At 46.1% G+C, this 18,096-nt stretch overlaps 1 pseudogene; it reads left to right on the top strand.

The window, feature by feature from the left end:
* Positions 1–16,028: 16,028 nt before the first annotated feature.
* Positions 16,029–18,096, top strand: part of LOC121547771 — a 73,592-nt pseudogene continuing 71,524 nt past the window's right edge.

The raw sequence follows: 18,096 nt of genomic DNA, 5'->3' as shown, positions 1-18,096 counted from the left end.
AGCATCTCCGCTGTGGCCTGGTACTTTTCCACAGCTTCCACGGTCAGATCAGCCGTGGTCAAGGCCTGTTGACTGATGAACCGCTTTTGCCTCATAAGGCAGGGCGCGTAGGTAACGATCCACCACAACGGCCTCCACCACCGCCGCTGCTGTATTCCTCTGCGGATCCAGCCATTTCCTTGCGATTCGGACAAGTTCATGCATCTGCGCCCGAGGAGGTTGGTCTGGTTGGAAGGTCCAGCTGTGAAAGCGCTGGGCCATACCAAACTTTGTGAGTCCATATCTGCTGAGGATCTCAGACTTCACGGCATCATAGTCAGTAACCTGGTCAGGGCCCAGGTCCCGGACAGCATTCAGCGATTCCCCGGTTAGAAAGGGGGGCTAACAGACCAACCCACTGTTGCTTGGGCCAGGCTTCCCTAGTGGCCGTGGGCCTCAAATGCATGCAGGTAGGCCTCAATGTCATCGGTAGCTCCCATCTTAGATATAAAGTCACTTGCCTTTATTGGACGGGTATTTTGGACAACCCTCTGTCTCTGCAACTGCAATTCCTCTGCCTTCAGAAGGTTGGCTTTCTTTTGCTCCTCCAAGAGAGCCACGTTTGCTTGCATCTGGGCTTGCTGGCCAGCAACAAGGGCTTTCAATATGTCCTCCATTTCAGTCGGGGGAGCCCACGGCCAACTTGGAAAACTGGGTGATCAAACCTTCGGTATCCTCCTCTGACATGCACTATTAACGCTTGAGCGTGCCCGTGTTCTCCACCATCTGTGACGTCACGAGAGGCTACACAGCTTTCAGCGGGATTGCTCAAGTAGTGCAAGGAGACAAGGTTCAAACAAAACAAGGATTTTATTATAGGTCTTGGGAAATTAACGAAAATATAACAAAATTCTGTTCTCTTGTGGCTCTTTAAGGGTTAACAGTTCAGGGATGTCTCTTCCACATCCAAAATCATAATTCTCACTCGCTCAGATAACTTTTCCCCAGCCTTACTGTAGTCCACGTTGCAGCTAGGGGCCAACCCAGCAAAAGTCCTTCCAAATGTCTCTCACGTATTTCCACAGGTGCATATATCCAAAGGTGAGTATTTCCCAAAGGTAAGTATCTCCAAATCCTTATATTCCTCATGGAAGTGGACGTGCAGCACTCTTGTTCTCCAGAGAGCCCAGCTTGGAGACGGTGTCTCTTCCCTTCCCAAACCTTCAGCTCATCAGCTCCTCATTTGTTTCAGCTGCGTGGGAAGATTGGCCATAGAGGGGTGGAGTTCCCGACCATACCAGCAGATGGAGCCATAGCTGTCTGGGTTTGCAGCCACCTCAGGGGGATGTAACGTCCCTCCAGGACACAGCCTCTCGTGACATCACAACCCATATACGGACGCCTCTACAGTACTCACTGTTACCATAGACCCATATACTGACCCCTCTAGAGTACTCACTGTTACCATAGACCCATATACTGACCCCTCTACAGTACTCACTGTTACCATAGACCCATATACGGACCCCTCTACAGTACTCACTGTTACCATAGACCCATATACTGACCCCTCTACAGTACTTACTGTTACCATAGCCCCATATACTGACCCCTCTACAGTACTCACTGTTACCATAGACCCATATACGGACCCCTCTACAGTACTCACTGTTACCATAGACCCATATACTGACCCCTCTACAGTACTCACTGTTACCATAGACCCATATACTGACCCCTCTACAGTACTCACTGTTACCATAGACCCATATACTGACCCTCTACAGTACTCACTGTTACCATAGACCCATATACTGACCCTTCTACAGTACTCACTGTTACCATAGACCCATATACTGACCCCTCTACAGTACTCACTGTTACAATAGACCCATATACTGACCCCTCTACAGTACTCACTGTTACCATAGCCCCATATACTGACCCCTCTACAGTACTCACTGTTACCATAGACCCATATACTGACCCCTCTACAGTACTCACTGTTACCATAGACCCATATACTGACCCCCTCTACAGTACTCACTGTTACCATAGACCCATATACTGACCCCTCTACAGTACTCACTGTTACCATAGACCCATATACTGACTCCTCTACAGTACTCACTGTTACCATAGACCCATATACGGACCCTCTACAGTACTCACTGTTACCATAGACCCATATACTGACCCCTCTACAGTACTCACTGTTACCATAGACCCATATACTGACCCCTCTACAGTACTCACTGTTACCATAGCCCCATATACGGACCCCTCTACAGTACTCACTGTTACCATAGACCCATATACGGACCCTCTACAGTACTCACTGTTACCATAGACCCATATACTGACCCCTCTACAGTACTCACTGTTACCATATACCCATATACTGACCCCTCTACAGTACTCACTGTTACCATAGACCCATATACTGACCCCTCTACAGTACTCACTGTTACCATAGACCCATATACTGACCCCTCTACAGTACTCACTGTTACCATAGACCCATATACGGACCCCTCTATAGTACTCACTGTTACCATATACCCATATACTGACCCCTCTACAGTACTCACTGTTACCATAGACCCATATACTGACCCCTCTACAGTACTCACTGTTACCATAGACCCATATACTGACCCCTCTACAGTACTCACTGTTACTATAGACCCATATACTGACCCCTCTACAGTACTCACTGTTACCATAGCCCCATATACTGACCCCTCTACAGTACTCACTGTTACCATAGACCCATATACTGACCCTCCTACAGTACTCACTGTTACCATAGACCCATATACTGACCCCTCTACAGTACTCACTGTTACCTTAGACCCATATACGGACCCCTCTACAGTACTCACTGTTACCATAGACCCATATACGGACCTCTCTACAGTACTCACTGTTACCATAGCCCCATATACTGACCCCTCTACAGTACTCACTGTTACCATAGACCCATATACGGACCCCTCTACAGTACTCACTGTTACCATAGACCCATATACTGACCCCTCTACAGTACTCACTGTTACCATAGACCCATATACTGACCCCTCTACAGTACTCACTGTTACCATAGACCCATATACTGACCCCTCTACAGTACTCACTGTTACCATAGACCCATATACTGACCCTCTACAGTACTCACTGTTACCATAGCCCCATATACGGACCCCTCTACAGTACTCACTGTTACCATAGACCCATATACTGACCCCTCTACAGTACTCACTGTTACCATAGACCCATATACTGACCCCTCTATAGTACTCACTGTTACCATAGCCCCATATACGGACCCCTCTACAGTACTCACTGTTACCATAGACCCATATACTGACCCCTCTACAGTACTCACTGTTACCATAGACCCATATACGGACCCCTCTACAGTACTCACTGTTACCATAGACCCATATACTGACCCCTCTACAGTACTCACTGTTACCATATACCCATATACTGACCCCTCTATAGTACTCACTGTTACCATAGACCCATATACGGACCCCTCTACAGTACTCACTGTTACCATAGACCCATATACTGACCCCTCTACAGTACTCACTGTTACCATAGACCCATATACGGACCCCTCTACAGTACTCACTGTTACCATAGACCCATATACTGACCCCTCTACAGTACTCACTGTTACCATAGACCCATATACTGACCCCTCTATAGTACTCACTGTTACCATAGACCCATATACTGACCCCTCTACAGTACTCACTGTTACCATAGACCCATATACTGACCCCTCTATAGTACTCACTGTTACCATAGACCCATATACGGACCCCTCTATAGTACTCACTGTTACCATAGACCCATATACTGACCCCTCTATAGTACTCACTGTTACCATAGACCCATATACGGACCCCTCTACAGTACTCACTGTTACCATAGACCCATATACTGACCCCTCTACAGTACTCACTGTTACCATAGACCCAGATACTGACCCCTCTACAGTACTCACTGTTACCATAGACCCAGATACTGACCCCTCTATAGTACTCACTGTTACCATAGACCCAGATACTGACCCCTCTATAGTACTCACTGTTACCATAGCCCCATATACGGACCCCTCTACAGTACTCACTGTTACCATAGCCCCATATACTGACCCCTCTACGGTACTCACTGTTACCATAGACCCATATACGGACCCCTCTACAGTACTCACTGTTACCATAGACCCATATACTGACCCCTCTACAGTACTCACTGTTACCATAGCCCCATATACTGACCCCTCTACGGTACTCACTGTTACCATAGACCCATATACTGACCCCTCTATAGTACTCACTGTTACCATAGACCCATATACTGACCCCTCTACAGTACTCACTGTTACCATAGACCCATATACTGACCCCTCTACAGTACTCAATGTTACCATAGACCCATGTACTGACCCCTCTACAGTACTCACTGTTACCATAGCCCCATATACTGACCCCTCTACAGTACTCACTGTTACCATAGACCCAGATACTGACCCCTCTACAGTACTCACTGTTACCATAGCCCCATATACTGACCCCTCTACGGTACTCACTGTTACCATAGCCCCATATACTGACCCCTCTACAGTACTCACTGTTACCATAGACCCATATACGGACCCCTCTACAGTACTCACTGTTACCATAGACCCATATACTGACCCCTCTACAGTACTCACTGTTACCATAGACCCATATACTGACCCCTCTACAGTACTCACTGTTACCATAGACCCATATACGGACCCCTCTACAGTACTCACTGTTACCATAGACCCATATACTGACCCCTCTACAGTACTTACTGTTACCATAGCCCCATATACTGACCCCTCTACAGTACTCACTGTTACCATAGACCCATATACGGACCCCTCTACAGTACTCACTGTTACCATAGACCCATATACTGACCCCTCTACAGTACTCACTGTTACCATAGACCCATATACTGACCCCTCTACAGTACTCACTGTTACCATAGACCCATATACGGACCCCTCTACAGTACTCACTGTTACCATAGACCCATATACTGACCCCTCTACAGTACTCACTGTTACCATAGACCCATATACTGACCCCTCTACAGTACTCACTGTTACCATAGACCCATATACTGACCCCTCTACAGTACTCACTGTTACCATAGACCCATATACTGACCCCTCTACAGTACTCACTGTTACCATAGACCCATATACGGACCCCTCTATAGTACTCACTGTTACCATATACCCATATACTGACCCCTCTACAGTACTCACTGTTACCATAGACCCATATACTGACCCCTCTACAGTACTCACTGTTACCATAGACCCATATACTGACCCCTCTACAGTACTCACTGTTACCATAGACCCATATACGGACCCCTCTATAGTACTCACTGTTACCATATACCCATATAATGACCCTTCTACAATACTCACTGTTACCATAGACCCATATACTGACCCCTCTACAGTACTCACTGTTACCATAGACCCATATACTGACCCCTCTACAGTACTCACTGTTACCATAGACCCATATACTGACCCCTCTACAGTACTCACTGTTACCATAGACCCATATACGGACCTCTCTACAGTACTCACTGTTACCATAGCCCCATATACTGACCCCTCTACAGTACTCACTGTTACCATAGACCCATATACGGACCCCTCTACAGTACTCACTGTTACCATAGACCCATATACTGACCCCTCTACAGTACTCACTGTTACCATAGACCCATATACTGACCCCTCTACAGTACTCACTGTTACCATAGACCCATATACTGACCCCCTCTACAGTACTCACTGTTACCATAGACCCATATACTGACCCCTCTACAGTACTCACTGTTACCATAGCCCCATATACGGACCCCTCTACAGTACTCACTGTTACCATAGACCCATATACTGACCCCTCTACAGTACTCACTGTTACCATACACCCATATACTGACCCCTCTATAGTACTCACTGTTACCATAGCCCCATATACGGACCCCTCTACAGTACTCACTGTTACCATAGACCCATATACGGACCCCTCTACAGTACTCACTGTTACCATAGACCCATATACGGACCCCTCTACAGTACTCACTGTTACCATAGACCCATATACTGACCCCTCTACAGTACTCACTGTTACCATAGACCCATATACTGACCCCTCTACAGTACTCACTGTTACCATAGCCCCATATACTGACCCCTCTACAGTACTCACTGTTACCATAGACCCATATACGGACCCCTCTACAGTACTCACTGTTACCATAGACCCATATACTGACCCCTCTACAGTACTCACTGTTACCATAGACCCATATACTGACCCCTCTACAGTACTCACTGTTACCATAGACCCATATACGGACCCCTCTACAGTACTCACTGTTACCATAGACCCATATACTGACCCCTCTACAGTACTTACTGTTACCATAGCCCCATATACTGACCCCTCTACAGTACTCACTGTTACCATAGACCCATATACGGACCCCTCTACAGTACTCACTGTTACCATAGACCCATATACTGACCCCTCTACAGTACTCACTGTTACCATAGACCCATATACTGACCCCTCTACAGTACTCACTGTTACCATAGACCCATATACTGACCCCTCTACAGTACTCACTGTTACCATAGACCCATATACTGACCCCTCTACAGTACTCACTGTTACCATAGACCCATATACTGACCCCTCTACAGTACTCACTGTTACCATAGACCCATATACTGACCCTTCTACAGTACTCACTGTTACCATAGACCCATATACTGACCCCTCTACAGTACTCACTGTTACCATAGACCCATATACTGACCCCTCTACAGTACTCACTGTTACCATAGACCCATATACTGACCCCTCTACAGTACTCACTGTTACCATAGACCCATATACTGACCCCTCTACAGTACTCACTGTTACCATAGACCCATATACTGACCCCTCTACAGTACTCACTGTTACCATAGACCCATATACTGACCCCTCTACAGTACTCACTGTTACCATAGACCCATATACTGACCCCTCTACAGTACTCACTGTTACCATAGACCCATATACTGACCCCTCTACAGTACTCACTGTTACCATAGCCCCATATACGGACCCCTCTACAGTACTCACTGTTACCATAGACCCATATACGGACCCCTCTACAGTACTCACTGTTACCATAGACCCATATACTGACCCCTCTACAGTACTCACTGTTACCATAGACCCATATACTGACCCCTCTACAGTACTCACTGTTACCATAGACCCATATACTGACCCCTCTACAGTACTCACTGTTACCATAGACCCATATACTGACCCCTCTACAGTACTCACTGTTACCATAGACCCATATACGGACCCCCTCTATAGTACTCACTGTTACCATATACCCATATACTGACCCCTCTACAGTACTCACTGTTACCATAGACCCATATACTGACCCCTCTACAGTACTCACTGTTACCATAGACCCATATACTGACCCCTCTACAGTACTCACTGTTACTATAGACCCATATACTGACCCCTCTACAGTACTCACTGTTACCATAGCCCCATATACTGACCCCTCTACAGTACTCACTGTTACCATAGACCCATATACTGACCCCTCTACAGTACTCACTGTTACCATAGACCCATATACTAACCCCTCTACAGTACTCACTGTTACCATAGACCCATATACGGACCCCTCTACAGTACTCACTGTTACCATAGACCCATATACGGACCCTCTCTACAGTACTCACTGTTACCATAGCCCCATATACTGACCCCTCTACAGTACTCACTGTTACCATAGACCCATATACGGACCCCTCTACAGTACTCACTGTTACCATAGACCCATATACTGACCCCTCTACAGTACTCACTGTTACCATAGACCCATATACTGACCCCTCTACAGTACTCACTGTTACCATAGACCCATATACTGACCCCTCTACAGTACTCACTGTTACCATAGACCCATATACTGACCCCTCTACAGTACTCACTGTTACCATAGACCCATATACGGACCCCCTATAGTACTCACTGTTACCATATACCCATATACTGACCCCTCTACAGTACTCACTGTTACCATAGACCCATATACTGACCCCTCTACAGTACTCACTGTTACCATAGACCCATATACTGACCCCTCTACAGTACTCACTGTTACTATAGACCCATATACTGACCCCTCTACAGTACTCACTGTTACCATAGCCCCATATACTGACCCCTCTACAGTACTCACTGTTACCATAGACCCATATACTGACCCCTCTACAGTACTCACTGTTACCATAGACCCATATACGGACCTCTCTACAGTACTCACTGTTACCATAGACCCATATACTGACCCCTCTACAGTACTCACTGTTACCATAGACCCATATACGGACCCCTCTATAGTACTCACTGTTACCATATACCCATATAATGACCCTTCTACAATACTCACTGTTACCATAGACCCATATACTGACCCCTCTACAGTACTCACTGTTACCATAGACCCATATACTGACCCCTCTACAGTACTCACTGTTACCATAGACCCATATACTGACCCCTCTACAGTACTCACTGTTACCATAGACCCATATACGGACCTCTCTACAGTACTCACTGTTACCATAGCCCCATATACTGACCCCTCTACAGTACTCACTGTTACCATAGACCCATATACGGACCCCTCTACAGTACTCACTGTTACCATAGACCCATATACTGACCCCTCTACAGTACTCACTGTTACCATAGACCCATATACTGACCCCTCTACAGTACTCACTGTTACCATAGACCCATATACTGACCCCTCTACAGTACTCACTGTTACCATAGACCCATATACTGACCCCTCTACAGTACTCACTGTTACCATAGCCCCATATACGGACCCCTCTACAGTACTCACTGTTACCATAGACCCATATACTGACCCCTCTACAGTACTCACTGTTACCATACACCCATATACTGACCCCTCTATAGTACTCACTGTTACCATAGCCCCATATACGGACCCCTCTACAGTACTCACTGTTACCATAGACCCATATACGGACCCCTCTACAGTACTCACTGTTACCATAGACCCATATACGGACCCCTCTACAGTACTCACTGTTACCATAGACCCATATACTGACCCCTCTACAGTACTCACTGTTACCATAGACCCATATACTGACCCCTCTACAGTACTCACTGTTACCATAGCCCCATATACTGACCCCTCTACAGTACTCACTGTTACCATAGACCCATATACGGACCCCTCTACAGTACTCACTGTTACCATAGACCCATATACTGACCCCTCTACAGTACTCACTGTTACCATAGACCCATATACTGACCCCTCTACAGTACTCACTGTTACCATAGACCCATATACGGACCCCTCTACAGTACTCACTGTTACCATAGACCCATATACTGACCCCTCTACAGTACTTACTGTTACCATAGCCCCATATACTGACCCCTCTACAGTACTCACTGTTACCATAGACCCATATACGGACCCCTCTACAGTACTCACTGTTACCATAGACCCATATACTGACCCCTCTACAGTACTCACTGTTACCATAGACCCATATACTGACCCCTCTACAGTACTCACTGTTACCATAGACCCATATACGGACCCCTCTACAGTACTCACTGTTACCATAGACCCATATACTGACCCCTCTACAGTACTCACTGTTACCATAGACCCATATACTGACCCCTCTACAGTACTCACTGTTACCATAGACCCATATACTGACCCTTCTACAGTACTCACTGTTACCATAGACCCATATAAAGACCCCTCTACAGTACTCACTGTTACCATAGACCCATATACTGACCCCTCTACAGTACTCACTGTTACCATAGACCCATATACTGACCCCTCTACAGTACTCACTGTTACCATAGACCCATATACTGACCCCTCTACAGTACTCACTGTTACCATAGACCCATATACTGACCCCTCTACAGTACTCACTGTTACCATAGACCCATATACTGACCCCTCTACAGTACTCACTGTTACCATAGACCCATATACGGACCCCTCTACAGTACTCACTGTTACCATAGACCCATATACTGACCCCTCTACAGTACTCACTGTTACCATAGACCCATATACTGACCCCTCTACAGTACTCACTGTTACCATAGCCCCATATACGGACCCCTCTACAGTACTCACTGTTACCATAGACCCATATACGGACCCCTCTACAGTACTCACTGTTACCATAGACCCATATACTGACCCCTCTACAGTACTCACTGTTACCATAGACCCATATACTGACCCCTCTACAGTACTCACTGTTACCATAGACCCATATACTGACCCCTCTACAGTACTCACTGTTACCATAGACCCATATACTGACCCCTCTACAGTACTCACTGTTACCATAGACCCATATACGGACCCCTCTATAGTACTCACTGTTACCATATACCCATATACTGACCCCTCTACAGTACTCACTGTTACCATAGACCCATATACTGACCCCTCTACAGTACTCACTGTTACCATAGACCCATATACTGACCCCTCTACAGTACTCACTGTTACTATAGACCCATATACTGACCCCTCTACAGTACTCACTGTTACCATAGCCCCATATACTGACCCCTCTACAGTACTCACTGTTACCATAGACCCATATACTGACCCCTCTACAGTACTCACTGTTACCATAGACCCATATACTAACCCCTCTACAGTACTCACTGTTACCATAGACCCATATACGGACCCCTCTACAGTACTCACTGTTACCATAGACCCATATACGGACCTCTCTACAGTACTCACTGTTACCATAGCCCCATATACTGACCCCTCTACAGTACTCACTGTTACCATAGACCCATATACGGACCCCTCTACAGTACTCACTGTTACCATAGACCCATATACTGACCCCTCTACAGTACTCACTGTTACCATAGACCCATATACTGACCCCTCTACAGTACTCACTGTTACCATAGACCCATATACTGACCCCTCTACAGTACTCACTGTTACCATAGACCCATATACTGACCCCTCTACAGTACTCACTGTTACCATAGACCCATATACGGACCCCTCTATAGTACTCACTGTTACCATATACCCATATACTGACCCCTCTACAGTACTCACTGTTACCATAGACCCATATACTGACCCCTCTACAGTACTCACTGTTACCATAGACCCATATACTGACCCCTCTACAGTACTCACTGTTACTATAGACCCATATACTGACCCCTCTACAGTACTCACTGTTACCATAGCCCCATATACTGACCCCTCTACAGTACTCACTGTTACCATAGACCCATATACTGACCCCTCTACAGTACTCACTGTTACCATAGACCCATATACTGACCCCTCTACAGTACTCACTGTTACCATAGACCCATATACGGACCCCTCTACAGTACTCACTGTTACCAAAGACCCATATACGGACCTCTCTACAGTACTCACTGTTACCATAGCCCCATATACTGACCCCTCTACAGTACTCACTGTTACCATAGACCCATATACGGACCCCTCTACAGTACTCACTGTTACCATAGACCCATATACTGACCCCTCTACAGTACTCACTGTTACCATAGACCCATATACTGACCCCTCTACAGTACTCACTGTTACCATAGACCCATATACTGATCCCTCTACAGTACTCACTGTTACCATAGACCCATATACTGACCCCTCTACAGTACTCACTGTTACCATAGCCCCATATACGGACCCCTCTACAGTACTCACTGTTACCATAGACCCATATACTGACCCCTCTACAGTACTCACTGTTACCATAGACCCATATACTGACCCCTCTATAGTACTCACTGTTACCATAGCCCCATATACGGACCCCTCTACAGTACTCACTGTTACCATAGACCCATATACGGACCCCTCTACAGTACTCACTGTTACCATAGACCCATATACGGACCCCTCTACAGTACTCACTGTTACCATAGACCCATATACTGACCCCTCTACAGTACTCACTGTTACCATAGACCCATATACGGACCCCTCTACAGTACTCACTGTTACCATAGACCCATATACGGACCTCTCTACAGTACTCACTGTTACCATAGACCCATATACTGACCCCTCTACAGTACTCACTGTTACCATAGACCCATATACTAACCCCTCTACAGTACTCACTGTTACCATAGACCCATATACGGACCCCTCTACAGTACTCACTGTTACCATAGACCCATATACGGACCTCTCTACAGTACTCACTGTTACCATAGCCCCATATACTGACCCCTCTACAGTACTCACTGTTACCATAGACCCATATACTGGGACCCCTCTACAGTACTCACTGTTACCATAGACCCATATACTGACCCCTCTACAGTACTCACTGTTACCATAGACCCATATACTGACCCCTCTACAGTACTCACTGTTACCATAGACCCATATACTGACCCCTCTACAGTACTCACTGTTACCATAGACCCATATACTGACCCCTCTACAGTACTCACTGTTACCATAGACCCATATACGGACCCCTCTATAGTACTCACTGTTACCATATACCCATATACTGACCCCTCTACAGTACTCACTGTTACCATAGACCCATATACTGACCCCCTCTACAGTACTCACTGTTACCATAGACCCATATACTGACCCCTCTACAGTACTCACTGTTACTATAGACCCATATACTGACCCCTCTACAGTACTCACTGTTACCATAGCCCCATATACTGACCCCTCTACAGTACTCACTGTTACCATAGACCCATATACTGACCCCTCTACAGTACTCACTGTTACCATAGACCCATATACTGACCCTCTACAGTACTCACTGTTACCATAGACCCATATACGGACCCCTCTACAGTACTCACTGTTACCATAGACCCATATACGGACCTCTCTACAGTACTCACTGTTACCATAGCCCCATATACTGACCCCTCTACAGTACTCACTGTTACCATAGACCCATATACGGACCCCTCTACAGTACTCACTGTTACCATAGACCCATATACTGACCCCTCTACAGTACTCACTGTTACCATAGACCCATATACTGACCCCTCTACAGTACTCACTGTTACCATAGACCCATATACTGATCCCTCTACAGTACTCACTGTTACCATAGACCCATATACTGACCCCTCTACAGTACTCACTGTTACCATAGCCCCATATACGGACCCCTCTACAGTACTCACTGTTACCATAGACCCATATACTGACCCTCTACAGTACTCACTGTTACCATAGACCCATATACTGACCCCTCTATAGTACTCACTGTTACCATAGCCCCATATACGGACCCCTCTACAGTACTCACTGTTACCATAGACCCATATACGGACCCCTCTACAGTACTCACTGTTACCATAGACCCATATACGGACCCCTCTACAGTACTCACTGTTACCATAGACCCATATACTGACCCCTCTACAGTACTCACTGTTACCATAGACCCATATACGGACCCCTCTACAGTACTCACTGTTACCATAGACCCATATACTGACCCCTCTACAGTACTCACTGTTACCATAGACCCATATACTGACCCCTCTACAGTACTCACTGTTACCATAGACCCATATACTGACCCCTCTACAGTACTCACTGTTACTATAGACCCATATACTGACCCCTCTACAGTACTCACTGTTACCATAGCCCCATATACTGACCCCTCTACAGTACTCACTGTTACCATAGACCCATATACTGACCCCTCTACAGTACTCACTGTTACCATAGACCCATATACTGACCCCTCTACAGTACTCACTGTTACCATAGACCCATATACGGACCCCTCTACAGTACTCACTGTTACCATAGACCCATATACGGACCTCTCTACAGTACTCACTGTTACCATAGCCCCATATACTGACCCCTCTACAGTACTCACTGTTACCATAGACCCATATACGGACCCCTCTACAGTACTCACTGTTACCATAGACCCATATACTGACCCCTCTACAGTACTCACTGTTACCATAGACCCATATACTGACCCCTCTACAGTACTCACTGTTACCATAGACCCATATACTGACCCCTCTACAGTACTCACTGTTACCATAGACCCATATACTGACCCCCTCTACAGTACTCACTGTTACCATAGCCCCATATACGGACCCCTCTACAGTACTCACTGTTACCATAGACCCATATACTGACCCCTCTACAGTACTCACTGTTACCATAGACCCATATACTGACCCCTCTATAGTACTCACTGTTACCATAGCCCCATATACGGACCCCTCTACAGTACTCACTGTTACCATAGACCCATATACGGACCCCCTCTACAGTACTCACTGTTACCATAGACCCATATACGGACCCCTCTACAGTACTCACTGTTACCATAGACCCATATACTGACCCCTCTACAGTACTCACTGTTACCATAGACCCATATACTGACCCCTCTACAGTACTCACTGTTACCATAGCCCCATATACTGACCCCTCTACAGTACTCACTGTTACCATAGCCCCATATACTGACCCCTCTACAGTACTCACTGTTACCATAGACCCATATACGGACCCCTCTACAGTACTCACTGTTACCATAGACCCATATACTGACCCCTCTACAGTACTCACTGTTACCATATACCCATATACTGACCCCTCTACAGTACTCACTGTTACCATAGACCCATATACGGACCCCTCTACAGTACTCACTGTTACCATAGACCCATATACTGACCCCTCTACAGTACTCACTGTTACCATAGACCCATATACTGACCCCTCTACAGTACTCACTGTTACCATAGTCCCATATACGGACCCCTCTACAGTACTCACTGTTACCATAGACCCATATACTGACCCCTCTACAGTACTCACTGTTACCATAGACCCATATACTGACCCCTCTACAGTACTCACTGTTACCATAGCCCCATATACTGACCCCTCTACGGTACTCACTGTTACCATAGACCCATATACTGACCCCTCTATAGTACTCACTGTTACCATAGACCCATATACTGACCCCTCTACAGTACTCACTGTTACCATAGACCCATATACTGACCCCTCTACAGTACTCACTGTTACCATATACCCATATACTGAACCCTCTACAGTACTCACTGTTACCATAGACCCATATACGGACCCCTCTACAGTACTCACTGTTACCATAGACCCATATACTGACCCCTCTACAGTACTCACTGTTACCATAGACCCATATACTGACCCCTCTACAGTACTCACTGTTACCATAGACCCATATACTGACCCCTCTACAGTACTCACTGTTACCATAGACCCATATACTGACCCCTCTACAGTACTCACTGTTACCATAGCCCCATATACTGACCCCTCTACAGTACTCACTGTTACCATAGACCCATATACTGACCCCTCTACAGTACTCACTGTTCAAAGGCAAATGGCACCCTAGTCCCTTGTAGTGTGCTACTTTTGACCAGAACCCATAGAGGTTTGGACAAAAGTAATGCACTAAGGTACCATTTGGCAGGCCTACTCTCTGTAGCTCCATTCTGCAGACTGGGAACAAGCAAATAGTTCAGCCACATCCTAATTATGACTGCTTTTACAGTAAATCTGACCACATAAAGAGAGACATATTTGCACATAAACATTGAACGTCTACTTTCCTTTACCACACCCAGTGTGGAATGTTTACATGTGAGGTCCTACCAGCAATGGGTGGAGCTTGGTGGATGTCTGTCCCGCCCCCAAACTCCGTAGTGATGCATGGGAGGGGGCGTGGCATTGGGGGCGTGGGCTGGGGGGGAGGGGGCGTGGGCTGGGGGGAGGGGGCGTGGCCGGGGGGGCGTGGTCTGGGGCGGGCGGTCGGTCTAGTGCTAAATAAGTTTGGGACTACAAAAAGGGAAACATCTCGAGAAACGTCGTAGCTTGCTAGATATTTGATATTCAAACACACAAACGATTAAAGACCGGTCGTATTCTAGAAACTAAAGTAAGTAGCAAAACAACATTGTTCAGCCAGTATTCATATGATTTAGAGGTGTCTGTGCAGTAGTTGTACAGGCAACCTGCTAGCTAGTGAACGTAGCTTGTTAGCTAACTAATGGATAACTCTCCGACGAGGTTGACAGCAGCTACTCGTTTGTTGTATCAGAATTTTCAAGCAGAAGTTAGTTAGTAGTGGACTATACTACTTTAGACAGCATGCAATAATAAAATAGACCTTATTATTGTCAGAGACCTTGCACAACATTATCGACAATAAGTTTACCAGCGTCATTAAATTTAGCGTTACTTAGCCTTGCTAACGTTAGCTAGCTCAGTATCTTGTCACATCTGGAACAGCTGTCTGCTAGCCATCCTTGACAACGACCGTTTCCAAACAGATTGCTTTTTCTCAGTCCAGGGATCTTTTCCGCATTGTGAACAAACACAGTGTAGCCCTTCATATTATTGTTTCAAGGTTTAGTTATTATTGACGTTTAACTAGAACATGTATTATTGACAATGTTTTTTAATATTATGTGTAGTGGTCGCTGTAGAAATATAGAATGGAACTTCATGGGAGTCAGATCCCTGCTGTCTCCTTCCTGATCTTAGTTGTCCTTGGAAAGGTAAAAGACTGTAAGTCAGGCCATAGGCGAGAACAGTCAGACATCTGTAACAGACAAGAAGTAACGAAATAACTTATTATGGCTTTCTTGCAAGATGAGACCCTTTGTGTGTGTGTGCTCCCACTGAGGTTGAGTTGTCGGTATTTATTTGGTGAAAATCAGAGATCACTGCACCTGTACAAAGCCCATCTGAAATTAGCCCACCCAACTACCTCATCCCTATATTGTTATTTATTTTGCTCATTTGCACCCCGGTATCTCTATTTGCACATAATCTCTTGCACATCTAGCATTCCAGTGTTAATACTAATTGTAATTATTTTGCACTATAGCCTATTTATTGCCTTACCTCCATAACTTGCTACATTTGCACACACTGTATATATATTTTCTGTTGTATTTTTTTGACTTTATGTTTTTTTTACCCCATATGTAACTCTGTGTTGTTGTTTTTATCGCACTGCTTTGCTTTATCTTGGCCAGGTCGCAGTTGTAAATGAGAACTTGTTCTCAACTGGCTTACCTGGTTAAATAAAGGTAAAATAAAAAATAGCTTGGAGCCTGGAGGTGATTAGGCCTATATCAGTTTTGTGTCTGGTCTCTGGTGGTGTGGAGGTTAAGGAGGGAGGGATATTTTTTAGAGAGGAGAAGGATCATTATGGTATTCCCAGAGCCTCTTAGTCTGGTAGAGAAGTTCTAGACTTCTGGCAGGATGATCAGAGGGCGTAAGGCCCCCCTGTGCCCCCAGCTGGTAAAAATCCAATTCCCCCACAATACAGCTCTGAGCTTTCCGTCCCGAATGGGGTTTTCACAGATCAAGTGTAAAGCTCACTTTTTTAAAAGATTAGTTTCCACTAAGTAGACTAGACATGTTCCCCAAAGCCCAGGTGTGCTACGCTCAAAGTAAACTGCCTCACACCCAAACGGCAAGCCTTCTATAGGAGTTGCGAGGGAGAGGAAAAGTGCTGTGTGTGTGGGAGTCGCTTGTCCGTTGCTGTGTGTGTGGGAGTCGCTTGTCCCTTGCTGTGTGTGGGAGTCGCTTGTCCCTTGCTGTGTGTGGGAGTCGCTTGTCCCTTGCTGTGTGTGGGAGTCGCTTGTCCCTTGCTGTGTGTGTGGGAGTCGCTTGTCCCTTGCTGTGTGTGGGAGTCGCTTGTCCCTTGCTGTGTGTGGGAGTCGCTTGTCCCTTGCTGTGTGTGTGGGAGTCGCTTGTCCCTTGCTGTGTGTGTGGGAGTCGCTTGTCCCTTGCTGTGTGTGGGAGTCGCTTGTCCCTTGCTGTGTGTGGGAGTCGCTTGTCCCTTGCTGTGTGTGTGGG

This window comes from Coregonus clupeaformis, chromosome 31 (assembly GCF_020615455.1).
Source record: "Coregonus clupeaformis isolate EN_2021a chromosome 31, ASM2061545v1, whole genome shotgun sequence".
Lineage (NCBI taxonomy): Eukaryota > Metazoa > Chordata > Actinopteri > Salmoniformes > Salmonidae > Coregonus > Coregonus clupeaformis.
This window is presented reverse-complemented; position numbering and strand designations above follow the sequence as displayed.